At 33.2% G+C, this 10,714-nt stretch overlaps 1 long non-coding RNA gene across 1 annotated transcript; it reads right to left on the bottom strand.

Moving 5' to 3' along the window:
- Positions 1-4,493: 4,493 nt before the first annotated feature.
- LOC145803361 (uncharacterized) lies at positions 4,494-9,573 on the bottom strand. The gene is made up of 3 exons (XR_014345467.1): positions 7,437-9,573; positions 4,662-4,734; positions 4,494-4,532 (listed from the first exon to the last, which is right to left on the bottom strand). It is a non-coding gene; the product is annotated as an uncharacterized LOC145803361 (long non-coding RNA).
- Between the last annotated feature and the right edge of the window lie 1,141 nt (positions 9,574-10,714).

Below are 10,714 nucleotides of genomic sequence, written 5' to 3'. Positions count from 1 at the left end.
CAAATTAGATTTCCAATTTAGTTTCCCAAATAGTTCTAAAAATTTCCATTAACACATCTAAGTCCTCAATTGTGATTTCTGAACCCATAAAGGTCGGTAATTTTAACTTTAAAGCCGTGGCTCAACAGATAATGCTTCAATTCCAAAGGATATAATTAAATTAAAACACCTCAGCTCATAGTTAAATACAAATGATTTCTTCTCCACGTTTTGGGGTCATTACAAATGTTCTCTCTAAATAGGGTAAAGATAGGAATGTTTCACTCTCTTCTCAAATTGCTTTCGTTCAATCTCAGCTTTCTTGTGTTCAAAATAATCTTTTTGCTTCCTCCCTTGCGTTTGAAAAATCTCCTCGAGCTAAGTTGGAATTTCTTTAGAATTGTGAAGAAACTCTTTGGGCTCAACGAGCTAAAGTGCATTGGTTAGCTTTGGGGGATAAAACACAAAAAAATTTCATTCAGTGACAAGAGTAAAGAGGTCTAAAAATCACATTTGTCATATAAAGTCTCCTTCTGGCTTGGGCATTCATGATGAAAAGGAAATCAAAAAAATTTTCTTTGACTATTTCCATGCTTTCTACTCTTCTAGTGTTGACCCTCTGATCAACAGTTTTCTCCTATAAATATAGTCATCCTTATCTCCTGCCCAAATTGATTTTCTAAACAAACCTTTCTCAGCTTGCGAGATAAAGGATGCTGTTTTTCAAATGGGCCCTCTCAAAGCACCTGGTCCTTATGGCACACCACCTATCTTTTTTCAAAAATTTTGGCACATGGTATTTGTCTCCATTACCACTGCAGTGCTCTCTTTTCTCAATTTTGGACATATGCTTAGGGAGGTTAATCGAACTTTCATCAGTGTTATTTCCAAAGTACAGAATCCAGAATTAGTTAATCAATATCGTCCTATTAGCCTTTGCAATGTTTTGTATAAAATCATTTCTAAAGTACTTGCTAATAGGCTCAAAATGATTATTAACTCTCTAGTCTCACAATTTCAAAACGATTTTATTCCGGGGAGAGTCATTCCTGATAACATTTCCATGGCTCAAAAGCTTACTAATTTTGTGAGAACCAAAAAACTTTCCAAAATTTTTTATAGCGCTCTAAAACTTGCTATGAGCAAAGCTTTTGATAGAATCAACTGGTTTTTTCTTAAGAAAGTTCTTACAACTTTTGGCTTTCCTCCTAAGTGGGTTTCACTCATTATGCAGTGTGTCACTACAGTTTCATACTCTATTTTAGTTAATGGTGCATTCACTTCTAACTTTGTGCCTAAGCAAGGGCTTAGACAAGGGGACCCTTTCTCACCTTACCTTTTCATTCTTTGTGCGGAGGTTTTCTCATCTCTTCTTGTGTCAGCTCAAACTTCTAAAACAATTGAAGGTGTTAAAATATCCAGGATTGCATTATCTATTTCTCACCTTCTCTTTACGGATGACAGCTTCCTCTTTTTTTAAAATCACCCCCCATGCAGGCCAAAATTTGAAACAGATTTTAGACACTTATTGTCAACTTTCTGGTCAAGTCATCAATCTTCACAAATCTAATATCTTTGTTAGCCCCAATACACCTTATGCCTTACTGTAGCTTGCCTTTTTCACATTCCCTTTCAGAAGGTTTGAAAGAAAGTCCTACAGTTCGGACTCCCCAAGTTCTGAATCTAATCTCACAAGTGCAATGTGAAATTGATAAACACCAAAGAGTCCAAATCCAGCAATTCGTTTTACAGAGTCACCACCTAAATATTTTATTTTTGGAGAAATTTCAAAAACACATGACTCGTGTCGAAGCCCATGTGTCCATCATCACCAAAGTTGCCTCGGCTCGGGAACTTAGATTGGAGAGGGAAAGGGCATGAATTGGGCACCCCCGCTTGCTCGATCAAAGATTAGTCTCTACTAATCATGATATGATTTTCATAAACATTATGTAATTCTTGTTCCGATTATTAAGCTAGTTTTACTATGTAATGCGCACAAGCAAGTATAGACTAGTTTACTCAATTCGGAACAATTCAACTCATGTTTGTTTTTGCGAAAATGGTTTGAATTTGCCACCTCAAGTGGGTTTAAAGTTTGCGGATTTGCCACCAAACATAGTGGGTTTAAAACATGATTTGCCACTTAACAAAGTGGGCTTAAAACATACATTTGTTGAATTGTTCCAATTTAAACAACAAGCCTTCATCCACAAGCATTCAAGGAGTTTAGCATTTAAGCGCATAGTCTCATGGCAAGCATGCTAATCATGGCAACACTCACATTCATGCAAGTATACTAAAACATAAAAACTCACATAGTACTCCAAGCTAGGAAAACATGAGTCAGTAAACTATGCATGATTCCTAACTATGCCGAATGTCTAATGCAACGCATGCAAAGAATCCAATTAATAGGCTTGACTACTAATATGGCAGATGAAGCAATTTAAATAACATGCTATTAAACACGTATTCAAAGAAGTATTGAAATGACAATGCAGTTTGAATGATGCGCCGAGTCTCGGTGCATGCAATACGAATGAATGGATGCAAGCATAAGGTATGTTAATTTGAAACATGATGCTCCTAATCTAACCATCAAAAGAGATTAAATAAAAGGGAGAAAGACGTGGGGTTGGAAAATATACACACACGCACGCATGCACACTTATTACAACATTACGCCCTCGCGAAGGAAGGTCTGAATGAATAAGCTAACTAGCTAGCTAAACTAAACTAATTAAGCCAACTATTACAACACTTAAAAGGATTAACTAACTATTCTAAGCTAATTAAGTAAAACAAATAAATAATTAACCATCGAAGTTAATTAAATATTACCAAGCAACTAAGCTAATTAATTACAATATGAACTAATTAACTAATCTACTTGAATAATTACATCACTTGCAAGCATTAACTACAATTAATTAAATAAACGAATTAACTGAAAGGCCACAGGAGATGAACGATGCATGCATGCTCGATTTTTCACCCGAAAGGCCACTGTTTTGCTATTGCAAGCCTCTGTTGCACAAAAGCACTTATGTTTTCTCACTACAAGAAGTTGGGTCTTGAGTGACGAAATTTTTTTGTCTCCAAAGAGCTAATTTCGTCACTATAGATATTTGTGATGAAATATTTTCGTCACCGGTTTCGTCATTGAATGTTTGTCACTAAAAGCCAACGTGACGAAAAATAATTTCGTCACCAATGAAATTACTTCAGTGACGAAATTTTTTGTCACCAATAAAACAATATTTTGTCGCAAAAAATTCTCATTTTCGTCACCAAATAGTTATTCAATACCATATTTATGACTTTAGTTGACGAATAAATTTGTCACGCATGTTGATCATTGATGAGGAAATAATTTCGTCACAATAAGATGTAAAGGTGACGAAATTTTTCGTCTTCAAAAGTCATAATTTTTTTGTTACCAATAAAACAACATTTTGTCGCCAAAAATTCTCATTTTCGTCACCAAATAGTTATTTAGTACCATATTTATAATTTTAGTTGAGGAATAAATTTGTCACGCATGTTGATCATTGATGAGGAGATAATTTCGTCACAATAAGATGTAAAGGTGACAAACTTTTTCGTCTTCAAAAGTCATACATGGGTGACGAAATATATTTCGTCACAAATATGTATATATACGTGACGAAATTTTTAGTCACCAAATAACAAAATAAATAAAAACTTTCATATGTAAACTGCAGTAAATTTTGTCACAAAAAAAGTTTATCAGTGATGAATAATTACTTTGTCATAATAACAAATACAAATGACGAAACAAATTCGTCACTAAACTTGTTCCATATTTTATATTTCAATTTAAATTATTATTTCACAAATATCCCTACTCATATCCAATAGCATTTTAAATGTACTAAGAAATTCACTAGCTATTATACACCACTCCACAAAAAAATTCACTAAACAATTTATATTATAAATGAAAATGTATCCATCAAACAAATTTAATAATAATCCATTAAGTATAATAAAAAAAACCATCATAGCAAATTCCAAAATGAACTAACGTGGAGTCAACAAAAAAATAACACTCGATCTTGATTTGCAACTAGAACTAAGTATCAGTTCAAGAAAAAAAAAATTCAACACTTCATCTTGATTTGCAAGTACGCTTCCAAATGTCATCAAAAATCAATCTGCAAAGAAAATAAACAAGGAAAACATTAATATATTATCAATTACATCTAAACTCATATATAAATAATTTTATTTTATAAACCAATTTAGTAGAAATGCATATAACAATCTAAAACTTTAAAAAGTTGAGGTGATCCTTGATGATAAAGCAACACATGTAATAGAAGATGCCAAATATTAATAATCATTTAATACATAAAGGAAAAAGAAAAGTAAAGAGCAATAGAAAGAGCACATCCCAATAAGATGTAGTAATAAAATACTTTCTTCACTCAAAGTATTATTCATGTGAAAAATATTGTTACAAAAACAATAATTAAAAAAAGGCTTACATGGCCATAAACAACCAGTGGAATGACTCACTTGAACACCTAATACAGAGAACATATAATACAATTAAAGAAAGGGAAAATGAATTAAGAAATTTAAAATTAAAAAAAAAACCATTTCCCAATCAGCTGGAATAATAAGATAATCAGATTCACAACGAACTTACAAACCTGTGCATGTTCCAGTTATGTTCCAAGCAGAAAATGGGCCAAATTCATTCTCATCTTTTCTGATAGAAAGCCACTACAAGAAGTGATGACAAGGAAAATAAAAAGAACAATCTCAGATTCAATAAAACTTAGCTGCATTATAAGACTGCGTGTTAGCAAAATTTATGTCAAATAGCTAAATTGTCAATAGTCAAATGCAATGTTTAAAAAAATGAATTACAAATTCATATATATATATTGAAAACCAATATTGAAAATAGTCGTAGAATTCTAGAGAACAAACAAGCTCTTGAAAAAAGGGTATGATCTATTTTCCTCCTAAAGTAAAAAGAGTAAAAATGATTATACAATCAAAACTTACTGATACAAACAACCAGAAAAGGAAAAACAAGAAAGAAGAAACCAAAAGCAATTGCCTAAATATGTTAGCTACATGCTCCAACTAAACAACACTAGTTCAGTAGTTCCAAAGTGATAGAAAACAAGTCCATGTATAAGATAGGCTTTTTATAGCTAGACATTGACTCCATTATAAGCCAAGAAAATGGCCATGTTCATTCCTTGATGTAACAGATAGGATTCATATGGGAGACCCTGTAAATACCCGCAAACATGATAATGGTACGATGAATAATAATTTGCTTCATAGTCAATGAGTGCGACATATAGGAAATTTGATTCACAGTTAATCAGTGGTCACATGTGGGAGAAGAATTTAAAGATAATATGGTGGATTGCGATTTTGTTTGCTCCTTAATTACATAGGCAAGTTTAGAAACAAAAGACTCTGGGTGTTCACATGACCATTAATGACAAAATGGTAATAGACATTTGCATTCAAGCAGGAAATTATTAGGGGAAGGTAGAAATCACTCATTATGGTGGGGTTGAGGTCTACCAGACAATTGTGTAACTCTCTAATGATCTTGGTGCATCTAAAGATATTAGGAAAGAAATGGAAGAAGTTCCTTGAACATATAATGTAATTGTCAGAGGACATATAGGGTCAGATTTTGGAATGAACGTAGGCTGCCAGAAGAAAGGGGGCAGGGGTTGCTCTTGAGAGAGAACGTGTTCCAACTCAGAATTCTGCAAGAGGTAACCTCCAAATTTGGAGGTTTTGAGGTCAAGTACTAGTACACACAATTGATTGGAGATTGTAAGTATTTTTTCCTAGTAAAGGGATATCAAATCCAAACTAACAATGTGTTTATGTGTGTCTACGAGATAGACATGTATTCTAAATGTCCAAACTCCACCTAAAAACATCTAAAAATATAATAGGGCATGTCTGAATGGGTGCCCAACACATGTCCAACATGGACATGGAACCTTTTTAGAAGAATCCATATTTCTTAGATTTAGCTAGATTCTTGTACTTGTATAGGATGATAGCATGTGCTTCCCTTGGACTTTCTACATGAGTTGTATCCACTTTTAGCACCTTTTATAAATCTGTCTCTTCTTAATAAAAATACATAACCAACAAAAAAAAAAAAAGTTAAGCGTCAGCAACATTAAATCCCAGCCAAAACATTTATTGGTACCACGATCAATAAAAGTTCCATCCCATTAGGATAATAACCTGCCTCTCCTCCTATAAACATTATCCCAAAGAGAGAGTCCAAATTTATGTTTATTGGACAGGCACCATACATGTGCATGTGCTACAGTTATTTACGTGTCATACTGGGATGAAAACCGACATAACATAAGCTTTTCAGTACACGCTTGCTACACTAGTTTTGCATTTTTTATTCTCAACAAACTCAAGAGACTACATATTTAATTGATAATTACAATCATAAATCAAATATTTGATAGTCGCCATCATATATCAAACACCAAGAATATGCTTATTCATATTTGGTATACCTAAAACCATACTTGTCAACAAGACGGCTAAGGAAGGATCAGTGTTACTCATGGATGGTCAAAGAATCTCATGTCCCACTGCTTCTAAAAATGTATTTCAAAGGGTTGTGGAAATGAACTACTCTCAGCTACCACAATACATGAAATATGCAATCAAAGCCTGATATGCAAAACTGAATGCACTCTTCAATCAAAAGGGGGGTTCCAAATTGAAGATCCTCATTGAGCTGCTATATAAAAAATCAAGATTCCTAAAAATACAATTGCTAGAGCATCTCATTGTTCTCTCGATTAAAGACCCATGGGGAAGAAATTATAAAAAGTAATTCAGAGTAAAATAGAACATTTAGAGAGAGAAAAAATGCAACACCCATCAATATGAATAGGCAAACCATGTTAACTTCATGATCAGACAAGGTATTAAGAACTATAATGTAATGGTTAATTACAACATCTAATAAAAGTTCACAGTTTTTACAAGAAAAATTGAAAGCATGTAAAGCTATTGTGATCTCCCAAAAAAAATAAAAAATAAAAAAAATAATAATTCTTTACTTTTTGGTCGAGGTCAGAAGAAATTGGAAACCTGATCAATATTGTAGACTATTGTACAAACAAAACTCTTTGGAAATGATATCAGGAAATGAATACCACTAAAAAGAAATAAATAATTGAATTGAAAATGAGATAAAGATGACATAAGTTAAGAACATGAGCATAGCCCATGTTACACCTCTAGCTTTCATTTAGAGAGAGAGATTAAAAGTGTGGCATTGCTCTAATCAGTATCCAGAATATTATGGTTTCAGCATTTCATGTATTAACACATCAAACCATAAAACACAACATAAAGTATCCAAGAAACACAAGCATTCTGGTTGAAAAGACAATCAAAATTACCTTAACAAGATCCTTGATGCTGCCATGTCCTTTGATTAGAACACGGCACTCAGCACTTGCCTCTACTCTCTTGAGTGAGTTCCCTCTAGGACCAAGGAGGCGGCCGACAAAATTGAACTTCAACGACAAGTGGGTAACAAGAAGTTAAACATGAAATGCAGTAAACCACACCATGAAAAAGATGCAATGGAATTAGAGAGTAACTCGTACATTAGGATATTGATCAACTGTGATATCCACCCTCATCATTCTCTTCACTATAAGACCAGATGAGCTGCCTTGAGAACCAAGCCTGTTTTGTGCAGATGAGGGCTACAATAAACCTGACATCTATGTAATAAAAACACAGCCAACGTTAAAAGAACGTAAAAGATAGATACACTTGTAATACTGTTTTGCAAAGCAAGATCTACCAAATTTCCAAAAAACTATCACAAAGAAAAGTACCTTAGAACTGCTGCACATTGAAATTAAGATAACCCACAGAAGTAAATAGGTGCACCTCAACATATATATGAATGGAACACCAAAAACATATGCTCGCGTTTGAGCACAAATCATATAAGAGCTTGAACTTATTCGTATATATCTGAAAACAAACTCCAGAGTATTGAAACCAAGAAATATACATCATTTTGCAAATATTACCAGCTCTTATGAGTTTTTTTTTTTTTTGGTTAATTTTTTCTTTGCATTCAGATGATAGCATATTTAACTACTGTATCAACAACATAATAAATTAGTCACTTCTTAGAACCAAAAACAAATGAATTGGTCTCTGCCAATAAGTCTCCCCTTGTAATGTACACCACTAAACATCATGTTAATTAAGAAGTCAGCAGTAAGAACAAAAGTCCTCCAATTGTCTCAGCCCTTATAGGTAAATGTCCTTTCCAACATTGTGTTAACTATCTAGTTATGCTGGATTAGGACACTTGATTAAATCTTTGTGTTATTCTTAATGATGTTAGCCTCAAACTAACCGTCATGAAAGACACGGAATTTCAGTACAAGCACTCAAATAGACTAATGAAGTTAGAATGAAATGTTTAAAAAATGAGTCAGGAATGCTTCTGAAAAACAATAAAATTAGATGGAACAAAAGGTTATGTTAATAGTTAGTATCCGTACTTTTGATTGAAACGGTGATGCCCATCTGTTCACATTGGCTCCTCCATTTGAAAATATTCCTCCTAAAGCCAGGGAGCTAGCATGTTCCAACCCACTTTGATCTAAAAATGACGCATTCCCCAACAATGTGGTTACACGCAATATTTCTGCTCCAAAAATGTCAATTTTCAAGAATAAAATGTACCAGTTACATTTGTTAACAAATTAGTCACCAATCTCCACAAAATCGATAGACTACCCTGATTGTTTACTGGGCTAGCCATAATCAATGCTTCCCCCTATGTGACAAACTCAAATCTTTCAAAAAGAATGTACCCTAGTAGAAAATGAGAAAAGAACATGTAGTTAAGCTCTATTCTATTATAACTGAATGGTCAATACTCATTCACAAAAGATTTGACAAACTTAACATAATTATTGATATGTGGAGAAGGGTGCATAAGAAAATACATCTCCAATCAATCAGCTGCTTATTTAAAAAATTCACAATCTTAAACATCTTACAACAAAGTTTGACGCCTTTAAATAAAATATTATTCATGACATATCACTATTCAAATATAAAATGGAGGAGTAAAAGGTTTCAACAGCAAAAGATGAAGATTAGGAAAAAGAACCAAAAAAAAAAAAAACAGAAAAGAAAAGAAAAATAATTAACTATTTAACAATACAAAGTAATTACAATCCAAATAATACTACTTCACTTGAAGTACCTCTTTTTGCTGAGATAAAAGCATCCAGAAATACAAAACTCGAAACTCACAAAACTGAAGGCCAAAGATTCAGAAATGCAAACAATTTTCTCAACCAGAGAACAAGTTCCAAGAGACCACCAAAAACCCCTCAATTCTACTCTGTAACATTGTAGGAAAATCCTATCATGTAGAGAGGTTAAATAGATAACAAATTTATGGAGTTAGACTAGCACAATCAAGCCGTGTCAGCTAATAAACCTTTGCTAGAAATCTATTGACAATCCTTTTTTTTCCCCTTCTACCTACAACAAATAATTAGTTAAGGTTAACCCCAACCCCCCCTCCCCGAGTAATTATTTTGTCAATATATTATTCAGAAACCTGTTCAATAAGGGAAACCTGTGAAGGCAACGGAAGTCAATCAATGTTGTGAAAACAACCAAGCAAATAAGTTATTGTTAACCTGCTTACCAGGGAGAAACATTAGCAATCAAATCAATCATGTCCCCACCATTCAATCCGAAGAAATCACAACCTTTAAATGCAAAATACAGTCCGAAGAAATCACATATGGGACACTGCGTGTCTCATTAGATTTGAAAATTAGGGAAAATAGAGATAGAAAAATAGAGAGAGAGGACCCATACCTGAAAATACAAAGCAGAGAAATCAAATAATAAGAGGCATTGATGGAAGAGAACACATGGCACTAAAGGAGACGGGCGGACGGGCTCGGAGATGCGACGTCGACGGCGCCAATGAAGGAGGAGAATGGGCGACGTCGGCGGCAGCGCTGGAGAAAAACACGCTAAAGGAGGACATGGAATGCTAAAGGAAGAGACCTAACTTGTGTTTTGTTTTTGAGAGAGAGAGAGATATGAGAGGAAAACTAATAAACACAACAAAAAAAAAAAATGAGTGGAAAACTAATAAACACACAAAGGGGGGGGGATATTAATCTATTTTTTTTCATTATCGCTCAATATGTCAAAATTCTCCCTTTAAAATTAATGACAAAATATTTTTCTCATCAAAGGTCTCAAAATATTAAAAATTATCAGTGAGGAAATGGTCTTAAAATATTTAAAATCAAGTTTCTCAAAAAAAAAAATTAAAAATATTGATGACGAAAATATATTCCTCACTAATAATTTTATAATTGGTGACAAATTCTTTTCTAACCAAAAGTCTCAAAATTTTGGCGCCACCCAAAACAATAAGAGGCAAAACCTTTGGTGACGAAATTTAATTTTTCCTCACCTAAAAAAAATATTTATTGATAAAAATAAATTTTGTCACCAATTATTTTTACGTTTTTATTATATGTGACAAAATTTTATAGTTTGTCACGGATTATTTTTTTTTAGTGACGAAATTTTTTTTTTTTTTTTTACTACTTTTCATCACCATAAGTTACTTAGAGAGCTAATTAACTTGTGTTCTGTTTTGAGA

Source organism: Camellia sinensis, chromosome 11 (assembly GCF_055761805.1).
Source record: "Camellia sinensis isolate YWXY chromosome 11, ASM5576180v1, whole genome shotgun sequence".
NCBI classification, from domain to species: domain Eukaryota; kingdom Viridiplantae; phylum Streptophyta; class Magnoliopsida; order Ericales; family Theaceae; genus Camellia; species Camellia sinensis.
This window is presented reverse-complemented; position numbering and strand designations above follow the sequence as displayed.